Source organism: Peromyscus maniculatus, chromosome 13 (genome assembly GCF_049852395.1).
Source record: "Peromyscus maniculatus bairdii isolate BWxNUB_F1_BW_parent chromosome 13, HU_Pman_BW_mat_3.1, whole genome shotgun sequence".
NCBI lineage: Eukaryota > Metazoa > Chordata > Mammalia > Rodentia > Cricetidae > Peromyscus > Peromyscus maniculatus.
In genome coordinates, this window is record NC_134864.1 from 64,351,492 (window position 1) to 64,370,455 (window position 18,964).

The following is an 18,964-nucleotide window of genomic DNA, read 5'->3' on the forward strand; positions in this document are numbered from 1 at the left end:
GAGCTCGGTCTTTGGCCGCTGGTTGCGGGCTCGGGCAGCTTCTCCCGGTCTCTCGGGCCTTCTGTCCGCCCAACCTTGCCCTTTAGCACCGCGATCACGTGGAACGCTGGTGTTCCGGACCCCGTGGGTAGGGCAAACGTGCAGTGGAGAAGGAACAGGGCTCCGGGGAGGGCGGTGGAGCGGGATCGAGGAGGGAGGGAGAGCCTGGCTGCCCTGCCGCAGCTTCCCATCCCAGGGGAACTCGCCCACCAACCTTCCTACTTTAGGCGTGTTTAAAATTGGGAAAGATCTTCAAGCAACTTGTTAACCTCCTTTGTTGCTAAAAATAACCCTAGGTAGTTAAGTCCCACAGAGGTTTCATTTTCCTTTAGCCCTTTTCTAATTTGTATTTGACTTTTATGTAATAACTAAAATGAACTAATCATGCAATTGCGACGGGAAACCTGAAAAAGACGGGTGTGAGCTTTACAGACAAGCCAACTGGCGTTGGTAGCTGATTGTGTAAACTTTAAAATCAATAGTTAAGCTTCCATCGTGGTATCTGACAGCCACTTCAATTGGACTCTTCTGAAAGGTGTTTGTTTGTTTTTGTAATGCAGGTAAAAACATTCTCATAAAAGCAATACAGTACTTTTAAGTTGGATCTTGTTTGAAAGGTTTGATGATGAGCTTTTTGAAAGTTTAAAAATTGGTTTCAAGCCACGTTCAAAAAAATAGAGCAGCAGGAAAGTGAAGCACATCTTTTTTTTTTTTTTCCTAATCGTTTAACTTTATGTGCATTGGTGTGAAGATGTCAGATCCCCTGGAACTGGAGTTACAGTCTGCCATGTGGGTGCTGGGAATTAAACCTAGGTCCTCTGATAGAGCAGCCAGTGCTCTTAACTGCTGAGTCATCTCTTCAGCCCCCGAATTCTTCTATTTTTTACTTATTTTATTTATTTATCTATCTTATTTATTTATTGGTTTTTCCAGACATCTGTGTAACAGACCTGGCCGTCCTAGAACTCACTCTGTAGGCCTTGAACACTCAGAGCTCCACCTGCCTCTGCCTCCCGTTTGCTGGGATTAAAGGTGTGCACCACCACCTCCGGGAAGCACATCTTTAATCCCAGCATTCAGAGGCAATCTCCAAGTTCTAGGTCTGTCTGGTCTACAGCAGGAGTTCTAGGACAGCTAGGGCTATACAGAAACACTATCTCACAAAATCATTAATAATAATAATAATAATAATAAAACTGGGGTGGGGGGAGGCAGGAGTAGCCATTCCCTGAATTCTCAACCATTTGTCCTCATAAAGAGAATTAAGGAGAACTGCTTAGAATTATATACACATTTCATAAAGAGGACCTGAACACTTAAGAAGCCAGGCCCAGCATGGGCCAGATGGGGTCCCAGCACTGGCAGACAGAGGAAGTGGATACATGCCCCCATCCCAAACCCAGAAGCTACCTCCAACTGATAACTGCTCACAAGTGAAAAGTTAGTTTTCTTCACCATCTGACTGGTGATACAAACCACTGTTGAGGCCAGGACCTATGCCTAGTAGTAGGTGACCAACACAAAACCAGCTCAGTGGCACTTCTGGAGATTCTTTGTCAGGCATTTTCTTGTATTAACCTTACAGGTCATTTTCATATATATTATGGTTTCTCGATTTGTGGGTTTGTGGGATTCCTGTGTGCAAACCTGTGTCGCTGTGACTGTGTGTGGTTCTTGTGCTTTTTCTTTGTTTTTTGCTTGTTTGTGTTTTTTGTTTTTTGAGGGTCTTTTTGGTTAGGTTTGGTTTGGTTTTTTGAGACAGGGTTTTTCTGTGTAGTTTTGTTGCCTGTCCTTGATCTCTCTATAGACCAGGCTGGCCTCGAACTCACAGAGATCTGCCTGGCTCTGCCTCCCAAGTGCTGGGATTAAAGGCGTGTGCCACTGCCACATGGCTCTTTGGCTCTTTTTCTTACATTTGTTTGTTTGTTTGTTTGTTTGTTTTTAATCCTATTCTGATTTGTTTGTTTTATCTTATTACTGCTTTCTAGATGCCTGTTTTCTAACTAGAGAAAGCAAGAGAGTGGATTTGGATGGGAGAGGAGGTAGGGAGGACCTAGAAGGGGTTGGTGAAGGAGGGAAACCATGATCAGAATATATGGTTTGAAAAAAAAAGCTATATTCAATAAAAGAACACACACACACACACACACACACACACACACACACACCAAATAAAGAAAGCAGGCCCTGTAAAAAGCAGAAGCTAAACTAGGTGTTGGTGGTGCACGCCTTTAATCCCAGCACTCGGGAGGCAGAGCCAGGTGGATCTCTGTGAGTTCGAGGCCAGCCAGGGCTACAGAGTGAGTTCTAAAGAAAAGAAGAAAAAAAAAAAGCAGAAGCTAATGCAGAGGGCTGGCCCTGCCCTTACGCACCCGACTGCCCCCAGGACAGACTCAGCTGATCCTCTCTCACTTCCTCCCCCAGCACAGAGTTCCCACCCTTAAGATTGCAGCCGCTTTCTCACTAACCCAAAGGCCACATTGAGAAACTGCAGCAGGAACACACAGTTCAGTGGAGGGCGATGGCGATAGGTTCCAGCTACTCCTGAGTCGGTGGTTGATAGGAAAGAAAACAAAGCAGGGTCTGACGTGCAAGCCCTTCACCCCAGCACCAGAGGCAAAGGCAGACCAGCCTCGAGCCTGTCTACATAGTGAGTTCTGGCCCAGTCAAGGCTACACAAACCATCTCAAGAAAGAAAAAAGAAAAGAAAAAGGAAGCAGAGAAGGACGGGGGTATCAAGAACTCTTTCTGGGCCTGGAGAGGGGTTCAGTGGTTAAGAGCATTGGCTGCCCTCCCAGAGGAAGTCCGGGGTTTAATTCCAAGCATACACAGGGATCTAACAATTGCAGGCAATACATACATGTGGTACACAAACATGCATGCTGACAAAACACCAGCACACATAAACATAAATTTAAAAAAAAAACCTGTTATGCTAGACTGCCTGTCTACCCATGACCTGGAGTAACTGTAGCAGACAGTAAGCATCTGCTCTCTAGCTGGCATTGTAGACCGACAAGCCCTTTATACTCAGTAGTTCTCTCAATGATACGCTTTTCATGACACCCAGTTATAGAGCTGGGACCTAAACCTTATGCTTGTAAAAATTTTCTTACAAAACAAACATCTAAAATGCATATTTCTTTATCTAAATGAATAATTGGCCTTTTTTTTTTTTTTTGAAGGCTTTTTAATTCAGAATAATCCCCAGTGCCTGATTGGGGGTTGTATGGCCATGAAATCTGTAGTGGATAATAAATTTGTAGTTTCTCTTGGGAGATTAATCCGAATCATTTATATTATCATTCAAGGATGGGATAGGCAACTTTGGCTTCTGTGTTCCAAAAAGCTTGTTTCCAGTATATCCTATCTTTCAATAGTTTCCTAAATTTACTACTTATGAACAATCAAAAACACTACGTCCAACCAGAACTAACTGAGACAACATGCTTATTGGTTGAGGTACCTATCATGATTTTCACAGAAAGTAGAAAGGGGGGGTGGGGCCTTCCATGGGGTCAGTCTTACAGCACTGTGAGAACGATTAATCTGGGATGCACAGAGTTGCTACTGTCCACTCGTTTCCTAGTGTCCTGTGTAAACTTGAAGGGATGTGTGAACAAATACATAAAACACTGTAAAACTCAGTGTGGCAGGTCTCAGAGCCCTTAACAAGCCTAACAGAAAGTATCAGAGCCCCGAACCTCACTCCAGACACAGGCTGGAGTGGTCTTAGGACTGTTTAGAATTCCCACTTACAAACTGCTTTATTGACAAAGCCCTGTAATCTCCAGCACTTGGGAAGCTGAGACATGAGGGTCACAAGTTCAAGGATGACCTGAGCTATATATCCAGACTCTTTCACAAAGGAAAAACAAGGCCACAGATTTCTGATTTACTGTGGTAATTTCTCAACAATAAAAACGGATGCCCAGCTCTTATTTTGGAGCATTGTCAAGCTCACACCTTCAAATCACCATGAAGAAGAGTCAATGCTCTGTATTAAAGTTCTCTGGAGAAACAAAACTGATATAAAAAAGGGGAATTTATTAGAGTAACTGATAGGCTGTGGTCCAGCTAGTTCAACAATGGCTATCTCCTGACAGAAAGACCAAGAATCCAATAGTTGTTAGTCCATGAGACTGTGTATCTTCAGGTGGCCTTCAGTCCCAAGGAAGTAGGGATTCCAACATAAAACCTTTTGTTTTGTGGATGAAAAAATATAAGCCAGGGGATGTTAACAGAAATACCATCTGTAGTCCCTAATGAATTCCTTTGTTCCAGTCATAATCACTAATGGTTGATGATATTATGAAAAGAAAGTCAATCCACAATTGGACCTGTCACAGTGGGGCTGACATCAACATTCAACACATTTATAACACATCCCCAGGCAATGATCAATGTACAACCAAGCCTGAAAAGCACAGAAGATTAAGATAGTTTTTAAAACAAAACATTTTTCATTTACCTCTTAGTTACCTGGACCAGTGTTTCCTTGTACTAGTTAGTTATAATGATGGACTTCTGGGAGTGAAATTACTGGGTATAACTTTATATAATCAAATTACATTCGGGAAATTTTGAAAATATATTTCCTTGTGTACTTTGCATAGGCATTAAACATAATTAACCTATTGATACTAAACTTACCTTTGTTAGGATTGAGGCTGCATCAGAATAAAAAAAGGACCAAAAAAATCCATGACGTTATGGAACTTACATTCTAAAGGGGTAAACAGAATGAATTGGTGTAATTATATAGTAACTAGGGAATTATGAACAATAGGGTGAAAAATAAAGCAAGGAATAGACATGCATCTGTAAGTAGAGCATCAGAGTGCTCGGGGATTCTGCAGGTAGGCCTGAAGCTACAAGTGGGTGGACTACAGAGTACTCAGGATAATATTTGAGTAAAGCTATAAAGAAGGGAGCAGCCAAGGGGTATTTGGGTCTAGGCAGCAGGCACAGAGAGAGAGCCACTGAAAAGGTTCAAGCATCATTTTCTAGGAGTAACAAGAGTCTTCCGTAACTGAAACAGTGAATGAGGAGAGTCTAGGAGCTGAGAAGGAAGGGAGGGAGGGGGAGGTCATACACACAGGGTTTGTGCAGTCTTTGGATTTTACTGGGAGGCAAGAAGCCATTTAAGTGTTTGGAGATCTGGCCTGATGTGCTAACACGGTTGGCAGCAGGGCCATCTGGCGGCTTTACTAACCCGCTTGAGATGTGGCAACGCCAACATCAGCACAGTGGCAGGGACCATGGCCCAGTGGCACCGGCATAGCAGAAATAACCACCAAATGACTACACTATTGAAATAGGAAGAGTAAAGTGTGACTCCAACCTTGAGTCTGAACAGATACAACCATGGAGTTGTTGAGAACCCAAGTGAACCGTTTTTTGGGGGAGCGGAAAGATAAGGAGGGTCGTTTTAGATACGTAAACGCCATGCAGAGGAAAGAACACTGAGGAGAGAAGTGTGATGAATGGCAGATGAGCCAGATGTTTCCGGAAAGACGAGTCGGTCACTGTGAGGTGAAAAGAAGTCCAGGAGTGGGATACATCAAAATAGGCATGCGTCGCTTCTACCAGGAGGCTTGCTGCAAGAGAGCAGAGGAATGGGATAAAGGACTTTCCAAACATTTTTATCACATTTTTATTTATTTAATGTATGCAAGAGAGAGAAATGGGGGAGAGGGAGAAGGGGAGAGAGAGAGAGGACTACTTACAATGTGGGTCCTGGGGGTCTACAGGCTCGGTGCCAAGTACGTTTAATCACGAGCCATCTCACTGGCCCAACATTTCTTCTGTTTTTTTAAGCAATGCTTATGTTATGGCAACGCTGAAGAGCAAGGCTCAGTTGAGAGGAGGGAAACCAGATTGCTGCAGATACATGCCGGGCCTCAGGTAGGTGACAGGGACGGAACTGGAACCCTGTGACAAGGGGAGAACAGAGAGAGGTCTTCTGGAACTGGAGGGTGGTCTGAGATGGTGACAGGAGAGGTTGGAAGTTCTTATGTCTGCCGTGCCGAGAGAAATAAGCAAGACCACCGGTGTAGAGCGGGCGTGGAGGGGAGGTGCTGGAAGTGTGAGGGGCGGGCTGGAGACAGGCCGCTGGGCCAGGTGGAAGAATGGATGTGTTAGACCAGTGAACGTGGTGTAATGGTTTTTACCAGACACAATCTGTGAGGGATTAAGACAGACTGGCTTGGAGTTAGAGATGCCTGGTGCTGGAGTTTCGACAACGGTAGGAACAGTCTCTGTAACTTACGTTCCCCACACCTTCCCTAGCCTGTGAGTTGCCACTCCGTCTGTATTTTAAGTACAGAAACCTGATCCTTTAAATAGTCTAGCTCTGTTCTCTTTCTCCCGTACTTTTCTGATGCAGACAGTCCTTCCTCATAAGAGATGGCATCAGCTTTCTTCTGGGTCCCCCTGCAATTTGTCACGGATGCACTTTGTGGTTGGTGTGTTGTTTTTGAGACGGTCGCATGCTGTCCTAGAATTCACGCCATGTAGCCCAGGGCTGGCCTCACACTTGTGTCCACAGTTCTGCCTCATCCTTCCAAGTGCTAGGTTCACAGTCATGAGCCTTGAGCCATCGCATCCAGGATGGCTGATTTAGTTCTTTCATCTGTCTATGTGGTGCAAAGCTGTGATAAAATGTTCAATAGAGTGATATTTTCTCTTCCAGGAAAGGCGCAAAGCTACACAGAGAAACCCTGTCTCGGAAAACCAAAAAAAAAAGAATGATAATGATATTTTTTCAGCTTTTTTCTTTCTTTTTTTTTTTTTTGAGCTGAGGACCGAACCCAGGGCCTTGTGCTTGCTAGGCAAGCACTCTACCACTGAGCTAAATCCCCAACCCTCTTCTTTCTTTTTTTAGTTTTTCGAGACAGGGTTTCTCTGTGTAGCTTTGCAGTCTGTCCTAGAACTCACTTTGTAGACCAGGCTGGCCTTGAACTCACTTTGTAGCCCAGGCTGGCCTTGAACTCACAGAGATCTCCCTGCCTCTGCCTCCCTAGTGCTGAGATTTAAAGGCGTGCGCCACCACCGCCCGGCTTGCTTTTCTACTTGAGACAGGGTCTCATCTGATCCAGGTTGGCCTTCAACTCAGTGTAGAACAGAGGAAAAACTCAAACTTCCAATCCTCCAGGCTGCACTTCTCAAGTGCTGGAATCATAACTACTTCTACATAGTAGTTACGATAGGACGCAGGGCGTTGGACATGCTAAGCAATTGTTTTACTGACTGAGCTATATTCATAGCCCCTTTGCCAGCATTCATTTTTAATTACATTTATTTATATCCCCCTGTGTGTGGTGGGGGGGTGGTGGTGATAAAGAGACAGAGAGACAGATCAGAGGACAAGTCGGGGTCGGATCTCTGTTCTCACAGTGTGTGGATCCAAAAACCAAACTCAGGGTTTCAGGCTTGTGGGCAAAGAGCCTTTACCAACCTTGCCACACCCCCAGCTCCCAGCATTATTAAGGAAACAATGTCTGGCCCTTTCCTTTGAAATGTCTTTAACATATGGAAGTATCCTTTTCTGTCTAATAAACTGCACTGGCTATTTATCCTCCACCACTTGCAGGTCACTGGTTTCTCTCTCTCAGCTCTGAAGGCAACTAACAAGATGCAGCTCACTTTTTAAAAACTGTTCTACCTTACTCAGTTTTTCCAGAAAATGTTGCCATAATTCGAAGTCCTTGTAGGATTTTGAGGGGAAAAGCCCAAACATTACCTGGGATGTGTCATTTAAAAAAAAAAAATCTGAAAAATAATTAAAAAAAAAAAAAAAAAAAAAAAAAAAACTTGCCTCAAACTCTCTGAGATCCGCCTGCCCCTACCTCTGGGTGCTGGGATTAAAGGCGTGGCCACCACCGCTAAGACGGTGTCTCACTACATAGCCCTGGCTGATACTATATAAGTTCTCCTTTCTGAACTGGTTAGGCCTTCTATTTTAGACTTTAAAATTTTACAGGATTTCAACTGTTGGTTTCCATTTCCTATAAAGATCCTTGAAAGCAGTTTTCTTTTGATTTTTCCAGAGTGACCCCCATGGCAAGTTTCCCAGCGGGAAACAGGAGTTCCACATGCTTACACATCCAAAGTTTTCGCGCACATATTCTGGGGAGGTGTAAAAGTGTACAGACGCGGTCCTTTTCTCAATATTCGCAATAAGCCAATGGATAAAATGTTTCTGGACATACTGAGTATAGGAGGAAATAGACGTTTCAATCCCAGATGATACGAAAGGGGTTTAATTTATTAAATGTTTCTTTAGTAGGAAAGTCTTTGTGTTTGTTTCGCTATAGTCTGGACAAACATCTACCAGCCACCGAGCCCTATTCCCAGCTCTTCTGCTCAGCTCTTTCTGTTAGTATCGTGTGTGGGCACAAGCCACGCTGCTTCTTTCCTTCCACATTTCTGTGAGTTCCAGAAACCAAGCTCAGGTCACCAGGTCTATGTGGCAATCCTATTAACCACGGAGCCCTCTCACCGACTCTTTATACAATTATTTATAGACGATAAAAATGCATATGTCCTGATATGAAAAGGAGTCTACATGAAAGAATAGGAAGCTGCAAGGCTGGGATATGATGAAATGAGAGAGTCCTTGCCTAACATGCAGAAAGCCCTGGGTTCAGTCCCCTCCCTGGACCAGATAATAAAAATGTGTATGTTTTATATAATGAAAGCCCACATAAGTATCCACTGATGTGTCTGTTTTCATACCATACATCTGGAAGGACATTTACCAGAGCACTTTAGGGCTTGAGATGAAGATGTAGGAGAAGAAAAGAATTTTCATTTTCCTTGTATCCACTTTGTACGATTTGAAGGTTTTGAACTGTCTTATTTTTGCTGCTAGTGTGTACTTTTATTTTGCCCTTTTCGTACTTTTATTTTTTTTGACACTGTTGGCCACACTCCGTCCCCCTGACCAAACTTTGGGTCCTCTGTCTCTCCTAAGTACTCCTCCCCTACAGCGTTCTTATGTCTAATGGTCTATTTCTTCCGAGTATTGAAAGTCCTTGTGTGATCTGAGGGGGTTATGCGTGGTCTAGCTGTTGGGAAAGCAAAGGGCAGGGTACAGGAAGGAGAAAGGAGAAGTGGGCTAGACAAGGGAGCAGCAGGTCCTGATGTAAACTGAGCCCCGGGGCAGGGTTCCCGCACTGCCATCTAACTAGGGCGAAGGAACAAGATAGAGACTTATTACGTAAGCAAGCAGGAGCAGTGAGTTCACTGATTCCATCTAGGGGAACATTACACTAATGTCCCTTTTCTGTGCCTTATTAGCTCAGCTCTCCTGTGTGGGTGGGACAGATGGAAGAGGCAGGGACCTTCTAAAGGGGAAGCAGTGCAGGTATTCTTGTGAATGTAAGAGAATTCAAGATCTTGCTGTTTAAAGTCTAAAAAATTCAGAAAAATATCAAAATATGCACACACACACACACACACACACACACACACACACACACACGGATTGGGGGTAGGACAAATGAACAGGTGTACTGTGAGCAGTACAGGTATTCAAGGATCATCACTCAAGGACCCAGATTCCTCCATTTCCCACTACTGTCACCTAACGGCACCAAAGTTGGGTTGTGATCATGTTTAGCGTTCAAACCCATGGAAAGGGAAAGAGCACTTTCAAGGTAAATGACTTATCTTTAAGGCACAGAAGATCAGAGCTCCTCCAAGCAGGCAGATTTCAGCCTCCAATGTGTCCTTATAGATTATGAAAGCAATCTGCGTCTTTTAAAACTAAATTGTAGTAAATGAGTAAGTGGAAAGTTAAAATCCGTCACCCCCCCCACACACAACAGTGTTACCCAGCTGGAAAAACTGAATGAAGCTTCGTGAATGATGAGTAAGGAATAGATTAGGCCTCATTGTTGTGATATTTTGTTTGTGTTCTGAAAAATAAACCTTGCCAGGAAATCAGAGGGCAGAACAAGCCACTAGTTAACCATAGAGACCAGGCAATGGTGGCATACACTTTTAATCCCAGCACTGGCGAGGAGGAGACAAGAAGATCAGCAGTTCAAGGCCACCCTGGGCTACACGAGATTGAACCAGTCTAAAAGAGAAATGGACCCAGGTGGTGGTGGTACACAAATTTGTTTGATCCCAGCACTTGGGATCTTGTGCCTTTGATCCCAGCACTTTGAGAGGTGGAGACAGGAATATAAGGCGCGTGGAAAGAGAATCTAGGTCCCCATTCAGTTTGAGGATTCGTAAAGACAGAATGCCTTATTCGATCAGAGATTTCGTAGAGGAAAGAAGTCTAGTGGCTGGGTGCTCTGCCCTCTGATCTCCAGGCAAGCTTTATTTGTCAGAACACAAACAAAATATCACACAACACCTCATATTACCCCTGAAAAAAAAAAAAAAAAAGAAACACCAAGATGCCAGGGCATGTTTTAAAGTTAGAAAATGAGTTAATGAAAGGAAGACCATGACCCAGATCTTCCATTTCTTATCCATTGTTCCTGATTTACTGACCCTCCTTCCTGAAGTTATTTATCATTGCTGAACATTCTATTCTTTTGTTTTGTCTTTAGACAAGATTATCACATTGTAAAAAGGCTAGCTTGGGGCTCACTGTGTAGCCTGTGCTGGCCTTGAACTCAGAGCAGTCCTCCTGCCTCAGTCTCCAAAGTGCTGGGATTACAGGGATGAGCTACCTACCACATTGGCGGTGTTCTTCATTTAACACTAAAGGTTTTAAAGATTGTGGCGTCTCTCTCTGAGCAAGTGAACCTGAACCGTTAAGCTTCTTCTTTGCCAACACAATTCAACCTTCTTTTAGGCTCTTTCTGCAGCATGAAACAGTCACCAGGATTAATCTTTGGCTATGAACTGACTGCATAAAAATGCTCATCAAAACCCAGCGTCTTTATTAAAGACAGCAACCCTAGACGTTCATGATGTCATCTAGGAGTGACTTCTGGTGGCCTTGCCTGCAAGCATTCATTTGCTGAAGTCATCTTAACGGCTCATCTGAGCCTAAAGGGCCTGAGGAGACATCACGCCCACATCCGGCAGCTGGTGGTGGCTCTGCCCGGGGACACCTGTCACTCCCCCCAGTGTCTTCTCTCCTCTGAAAAGTGATACCAGGTTTCACAGGAAGATGATGTCAAGGTTTCGGGAGGGCAGTCGATGCTTCACATTCTCTAAAGACATAGGCTCTGGAACCAGCAAGATTTACATTTGTTCCATCTTGTTGACCCAAGCCAAACACATGTCCAGCCTAGATCTAAGGGAATGAAGAGAGAATACCCAAATCTTTTTCATTTTGTCCCCAACTCTGTCTTTGATAGAAAAAGGACTATCACATTGAAAAGATGCGTGGGGACCTGGGGAGGAATGACTCCTTGGGAAGCATCACTATAATGGTTTCCTGTAGCTGAGATTCCCATGGTTTGCCAATCTACTTGTCACCTCTCCTCTTTTGTCCACAGAATGGAATCACATACTATGTTCTGTATTGTGTGGCTCTTCCTAGGCTTTGAAACGTCAGACTCCAGATCCGAGCTTGGATTAGTTAAGACTGGGACAAATTGAAGTGAGAGAAAATCACAAAAGGAAGGGCTAAATGAAAAACAATGTTGATTTCTGGCATTTTTCGAAGGACAGAGGGTGGGGGGCTGGCAATATGGTTCAGTGGCTAAGTTCACGGTCTTCCAAAGGACCTGAGTTTTGTTTGAGCACTATGCCAAACAGCTCACAACTTCCTGTAACTCCAATTCCAGCGGAATCTGATACCTCTGGGCTCCACAGACATCCTCACACATGCATAAACCCATAAACACACATATACACACAAAATAAAAAATAAATCTTAAAAAAAAAAAAAACAGCAATGAGGTGGTTTCTAAGGGATTGGTCTTCTTGCTCTCTTGGCCATACTATCTACTCCCAAATGGCATCCTGTTCCCAGACAGTTGACAGGGCTTCAAATATTACATCTTAGGTCACTTGACAGGAACAGAGGGAGAGAAAAGAGTGGAATGCATTCCAGCCAGGGAAAATTTCTAGAACAAACACATCCATCTCTCGTACTGTATAGGTTTGTGGTGAGTCTCAAATCCTCATTTGTCAGCAAGGGTCTTGGGAAGAAGAAGGAGCCAAGTCAGAAGTTGATAAATCAGTCACTCCAGAAGAGCAGACTTGGATGAAAACATCAGTGAGGGAGGGGAAAACCGAGCAGAGATCTAAGATAAAAGGCACAGGCAGGGGAAAATGTAAGTACAAAAGCCAGAGGCTGCCGAGCAGGGCATTTTGGGAATGTCTGATGAAGTAAGGAATCCCACAAAACCAGAATGGGGGATGGGGTACTAGATAAGGACGAAGAGGGGGCAGAGATCAGTGTGTGATAAGGACCAGGTGCTGTACTGGGCAGGAGGAGACCAGAAACAAGGGTGTGTTAGGGCCCAACGCTTTGTTGAAGGACTCATAGGACAGTCTTATGTATAGCTCTAACAGTGACAGATTGAGATGGGAAAGGCACACAGGGCAAAGTCTGGAGGAAGCCATGTCCAAACTGCTCCTGCAGGAGTCACAAGTTAGAACATCTGGTAGAAAATGCTGCCTGCCAGGAAGGGTACTGCAGACTTGGTGCCGCAGTTCTTACTGGGGGCTGGACGTACTAATACTCTCCTTATGGTGCATACCCAAGTCCCTGAACAGCAGAAGGAACGTATTGAAGATGGACTGTGATGTTTAAACAGCGTAAGCACAGGAAGCCACGCACAATTCAGAGACTGGTAGGAACTCTCCTGGAACCTAAGCTCCCAGAAGCTGGTCAAGTGGCCACAAAGCAGATCTTTCTAGAAATAGCAATCTTGTACCTCCGGTTAGCTCTTCTTTGCACACAGATCCACAGGGAGGGACACAGAGTGGAATGGAATAGGAGGCCTGTTTGGAGAGCAGCTTTAAAAGCAAAGCAAATGAGCTGGGCGTTGGTGGCGCACGCCTTTAATCCCAGCACTCGGGAGGCAGAGCCAGGCGGATCTCTGTGAGTTCGAGGCCAGCCTGGGCTACCGAGTGAGTTCCAGGAAAGGCGCAAAGCTACACAGAGAAACCCTGTCTCGAAAAACCAAAAAAAAAAAAAAAAAAAAAAAGAAAGCAAAGCAAAGCAAATGAGCAGCCATCGTCGGCAAACAGTGGCCCAAGCGGCTTGTCTGTTCTGTTACCTACGGCTGCCTTCCAGATGCAGGAGGGAGTTGAACACGTGATCTGCTAAGGTCAAAATATTTACTACTCAATCCGTACCAGGGGACTTTGCTCTGGTACAGAACCTTTGTCAATCAGAGCCAGTATTGTTGTGAGAAGAGGAATTCAGACTCTAGCGTGACCTGGAAAGGGGATCTTCTATGGGTGCGTGGACAATCTGCTGCCTCCGCTTCGGTCTACAGACAGTCTGATAAAGTGACCCAGTCCCCCTTGGCCTGTTCTCTCACCTCTAAAGGAATCTCACCTTAAGTACCTTTCTAAGTATGACGACAGCCAGAAACACACACAAGGAAACACACAGTGTGGTTACCATGAATGTAGCCAAGTTATATGCCGTTCAGTGTTTTAGACTCAAAATCATTACATCGTGAAATTAATTAGTATGACTCTCCTACACAAGTATGATCATATGGAGGGATTATAAAACTGGATTTCTAAACTTTACAGTAGGATTCTAATTGGCCTTAAAAAAAAAAAAAGTCTATCGAAGAATGTTCTAGTTGAGAAAGCAGATAATCAACTTCTCAAGCTACATTACGTTATCAGAATCTCCTTCATATCAAGTAACTTCAAATGATAAACAGACTTAATTGATGGAAGGGGTTTACACTGTTCAGCAATTAGTTCTTGCCTGTGCTCTTTGTTTGGTCTTACACCAAGATGGCAAAATAGGGCAACCAACATGAATCTCAGAATGAATTTGTTTTCTTTTTAACCATTCTTGTGTGTTTACTATTGTGTGTGTGATGTGTATGTATATGTGTTTGTGATGTGCGTGTATGTATGTGATATGTATGTATGTGTGTTTGTAATATGTGTGTGTATGTGTGACATGTGTGTGATGTGTATGTATGTGTTTGTAATATGTGTGTGTATGTGTGACATGTGTGTGATGTGTATCTATGTGTGTGATATGTGTGTATGTGTGTGTGATGTGTATATATGTGTGTTTGTAATATGTGTGTATGTGTGTGTGATGTGTATGTATGTGTTTGTAATGTGTGTGTGTATGTGTGACATGTGTGTGATGTGTATGTATGTGTGTTTGTGATATGTGTGTATGTGTGTGTGATGTGTATATATGTGTGTTTGTAATATGTGTGTATGTGTGTGTGATGTGTATGTATGTGTGTTTGTAATGTGTATATGTGTGATGTGTATGCATGTGTGTACCATGGCGTGTATGTAGAAGTCAGAAGACAACGGTGAGGAGTCGGGACTCTCATTTCACTTTTACATGGGTCCTGGGGATGGAATGCAAGCTGTCGGGTTTGTGTAGCAAGGGTTCCACCCACTGAGCCATCCTGCTGGCCCTGGGAATGATTGTTGAAAACAATTCACTAGAAATTGGCAGACTAGGAAGCAGTAAAGTTGAAGCTGACTCTGTTGGCCTTCCTGACCCAATCACTTCATTTCTAAATTAACGTGGAAGAAGCCATGCTGGGCATGGAGCAAGAAATAATAAAAAGGAAATAAAGTTAAAATAGCTTAAGGTGTAAATTAAAGAATTTTAAATCATTTTTAAAATGAACAATTTTTTCTTCACTTGAAAGGTTATAAGAACTGGCAATAATAAACTTGCCTTATTTTAGTCACTTTTACAGGTTTTGACTTTAGGGCAATTTTGGATTTATAGAAACCTACAAAGGTAATGCAAGGTTCCTACATACCCCTTGAAGGTTTTGCCCTATTGTTGGTATTATACATTAGTGGGAAATATTTGTTATAATTAATGAACCAGTTCCTAATGACAGTCCCTACCTTCATTTATTTACGTAGTTTTTATCTAATGTGCTTTCCTGGTTGGCTTAGACTGCCTGCCTGTCTCTGAACCAGTTAAATGTTGGCTAGAGAAATTTGATTACCAAGAGTGATAAGAGTGATTTAATCTGGGTCAAGCACCTGTCCACAGTCAGTGAGGAGAGAACCTCAAGGGTAGGGCTGAATGGATGATAAATCAGCTATGAATTCAGTGAGATACACATGGTTTTCTGATGAAGAGTTCACTAAGAACACCACACAGACACACGCGCGCACACACACACACACACACACACACACACACACACACGCATGCACACACACGCACACACACACATCACTTAAACAAAATTCATGTTATTATTCATGAATGTGAGAGATTCAGCTAATCATGAGTGACTAGAGAGGCTCATGATTGCTTAACATTCCTAAAACGCTTTTCTAGAAAGTTCTAAGATTCCTAAGATTCAGTAAAACAGAAGAGGTCCATGTGGTTGCTTAGTTGTCTCTCTAATCAGCTGATAGACATGCATGCCATGATAGACATGCATGAACCCATGATAGACATGCATGAACCCATGCCCTGCTCATTACCAAGTTTTTCTTTATTATCCTCTTTTAAATTAAAATACTCCTTCTCAGAGAAGAAAACATTCACGTGACTAAAAATTAAAAATGTACAGGATGTATTTAGGCTTCTCTCTTCTGTCCTATTCTACAGCCACCTGAGTCCCCTCCGTCACCGTGGCTGCCATTTCCCTATGTACCATATCAGAGACTGAACTAAACTTTTGTAAGGAAATTTACATGTGTATTTTCCTCTACATTTTGCCCCTCATTTTATAAGTTCCTTGAGCATTTCATATAATGTGTTTGACTATTTTCACCATGTCTCCCATCTCTTCCCAGGTTAACACCCCCTTCCCTACCCACCCAATTGTGTATACTCTTTCTTCTTTTACCCCAACAAACCCATTTGTGCCGCCCATATGTTCATGGATGTGCCTTCCACTAGAGTGTGCACAACCTACAAGGGGTGATACTGTTTTGGTTTTTTCCTTTGGTTTTTTGAGACAGGGTTTCTCTGTGTAGTTTTGGTGCCTGTCCTGGATCTCACTTTGTAGAACCAGGCTGGCCTCGAACTCACAGAGATCCACCTGGCTCTGCCTCTGAGTGCTGGGTTTAAAGGCGTGCGCCATCATCACCCCCCTCCCACCCATCCCCCACCCCCCACCCCTCCCCGCTAAGGAGTGATACTCGTAAGATACACAATCTCTCTTTCCCTCCCTCCCTCCCTCCTTCCCTCCCTCCCTCCTTCCCTCTCCTTCTCTCCCTCCCTCTCTGACACTATCAATTGACGACAGCTTCTTAGCTAGGGGTCGAACACTGTGCCCACCTCCCCTCCCCACACTGGGATTCTGTCCAACTTAAGCTTCCACAGCTCTTGTACTGTCACACCTGTTATGAGCCCATATGTGCGTGTTGTGGAATGTTATTTTAAAATGTGTTACAATTGTTTATGCTGTGGAGCATTTAATGGCACAAAGATGTGTTGCATTCTTTTATGTTGCATTTGTTTAACTCTGTGAAGCTGTGTTACTGTGCCTGCCTAAAATACCTGATGGTCTAATAAAGAGCTGAACGACCAATAGCAAGTCAGGAGAAAGGATAGGTGGGGTTGGCAGACAGAGAGAATAAGTGGGAGAAGAAGTCTGGGAAGAAAAGATCGAGGAGTGAGAAAAGAAGGTCCAGCCACCCAGCCACACAGCCAGCCACGGAGTAAGGGTGAAAGTAAGATTACAGAAGTAAGAAAAGGAAAAAGCCCAGAGGCAAAAGGTACAGGGGATAATTTAAGAAAAGCTGGCAAGAAACAAGTCAAGCTAAGGCCAGGCATTTATAAGAAATAATAAGTCTCTGTGTGTGTATTTACTTGGGAACTGGGTGGCGGCGGGCCCCCAAAAGAACAAAGAGCCGAAAGAGTGAAAAACCGCCAACGATGTGTGCACCTGGCACGCTGTGTTCAGAAAACACTTGTCATCCACCACATCCGGCTTTCCCACCGACCCCTCTTCCACACTGATCCTTGCCTTAGGAAGAGGCAGTGTGGCGAACACAGATATCCTGTTTGAGGCTTAGCACTCCAAGGGTCTCATTCTCTGCACCTTGGCCAGTTGGGCATCGATGTGTTAAGTGGTATCTACTGCAGGGAGCGATGAGGGCTGAGAGATGCACGAAGCTGTTAGAACAACAAGTCTTCGGGGACACTTTAATACTACGTCCATGTAGCAGAATAATAGTAGTAGGTTCTTCCCTAGGGCTTATGAACTAATTGCATTTTGCTTCTTTTCCCTTAAAATGAGTCCCAACAGTCTTTGCACGGTGATGGATAGCTTGCTCATTCTTTCTTGATAGATTGGCTATAATTTACTATTGATCATCTGTTGATGGAACAAGAGGTTTCCAATATTTTGATATTATAAACTGAGGCAAATTTCATTCACCAATATTTCATTTTCCCTCCGACAATTTTCCCCACCGATTAAGAGTAGTCACTAAGATATTCTAACATCTTTTTTTCTTAAAGGGCCATTTATGTGACAGACTAAAACCACTTCTAAATCACGTATCCAGCTCCTTATACCAGAGCCTTCTGTCCCAACTAAAGTCCTGTGCTTTCTTAGAGGTTTGCTCAGAGTGCCGGAGCTAGCAACCGGGGCTCATGCAAAACAAACGTCCCTGGCTCTATGTGAGTCAAGACGAGAATCATGCCAGAGGAAACGTCACCCTGCAACTAACTGGCCCCAGAATCCTTCATGTCCAATGTCTGAGAGAAGCCGCGAGGCTCCCGGGGATTCTGAGGACTTTATGTATGTCTGACATTTCAGGAATATCCCCTGATAAGAGTTTTTTAAATTTTTACTCCATACCACACTTTAGCTGAGTCCCATGAACAAGGGCCAGGAAAGCTGAACGCATTCTTTTCTACCCATCAGCGGAAGCTAACCTCCCCTCCTCCCCTGAATCTCCTCCTCTCCTCCCCTGAATCTCCAAACAGCTATCCAGATCAACGCTGACTGTGCAGGGACCCGAGACGTAACAATAACAGCCCGTCGTCGCTGTCCCCGGGAGCCGAGTGAGGGACCCATGATGAGAAACATACAGGAAGAGGACAGCTCAGGGCGAGGGAGATGGCTCACCGGGTAGGCCTGAAGTCCTCTTGGGAGGAAGTTCAGTTCCCAGCACCCACTTCAGGGGGCTCACTGCCTCCTGTCGCTGCAGTTCTGGGGGATCTGGTGCTTCCGGCCTCCACAGGCCCACACACTCGGACACAAGCCCACACACAAAATATACACACAATTAAAACCTAAAAATTCAAAAAGAAGACCCCTGACGTTTGTTGAGCATCCACTGTACGCCAGGTACTCTGCTAAGAGTTTTATAGCATTTTTCCCCCTTAAATCTCAGTCCTCTGCAGAGACCTACAATCGGGGCCATTCCTTCCCTTAAGCCCTGACTGCCAGCGTGAATTCTGATGATTCTCATTTGTCCCGAGAACTGCTAAAACAAAAATACCCTGCACAGAGAACACAGTTAACTCGGATCAGTCTTCACACACCTTTTGGACTGACTTTGTTATATTCTTTACAGGATTAACTTTTCATGAAGCCGGGAAGAAAGGAGGGTGGAGGCGGGTGTGGAGGAGGGGACCCGGCATCCACAAGTCGGCATGTGCGTGTCGGGAGCTTGGTTGGCTTCCTGGTTGTACTGGGGATATGAGTGCCATTTTTCCGACTTTTAGTCCCCTATAAATGTATGGGGGAACGAAGGCCAGGATGGATTTTTCAAGTCCGCAATCATTAATAATAATTAACTTTACTTAATGGTTCATTAAGTAGCAGCGTGCTCAAGGATTAGGAAC

At 44.1% G+C, this 18,964-nt stretch overlaps 1 long non-coding RNA gene across 1 annotated transcript; it reads left to right on the forward strand.

The window, feature by feature from the left end:
• Positions 1–7,303: 7,303 nt before the first annotated feature.
• LOC143268331 (uncharacterized) lies at positions 7,304–18,631 on the forward strand. The gene is made up of 2 exons (XR_013044178.1): positions 7,304–12,293; positions 18,101–18,631. It is a non-coding gene; the product is annotated as an uncharacterized LOC143268331 (long non-coding RNA).
• Positions 18,632–18,964: the final 333 nt, after the last annotated feature.